Source organism: Anopheles ziemanni (assembly GCF_943734765.1).
Source record: "Anopheles ziemanni chromosome X unlocalized genomic scaffold, idAnoZiCoDA_A2_x.2 X_unloc_8, whole genome shotgun sequence".
Lineage (NCBI taxonomy): Eukaryota > Metazoa > Arthropoda > Insecta > Diptera > Culicidae > Anopheles > Anopheles ziemanni.
The window spans coordinates 290,001-290,302 of NW_026689850.1; positions in this window are offsets into that span (position 1 = coordinate 290,001).

Below are 302 nucleotides of genomic sequence, written 5' to 3' on the forward strand. Positions count from 1 at the left end.
GGTTTTGGTGACCCAATACTGGATGTACCATCTCGGTGGTATGTCAGTATCACCTATACTCCAGACCACTTGCATGGTTAGCAAGCGTTGTGATCTAATGGCCCAACCGGGCAAACACTTTGGGTTCGCAAGGACTTAGAGTGCCGGGACGGGTTGGCGGATCCAACACTCTGGGTACCTCCGGGTACTTGGGGTTGGTTGAGGACTTGGTGAACAAACACTTGATATACACTCTCCGGATGTACTTCGGGTGTCACCTGTTGTCCGAGACCACTTGCATGGTTAGCAAGCGTTGTGATTCA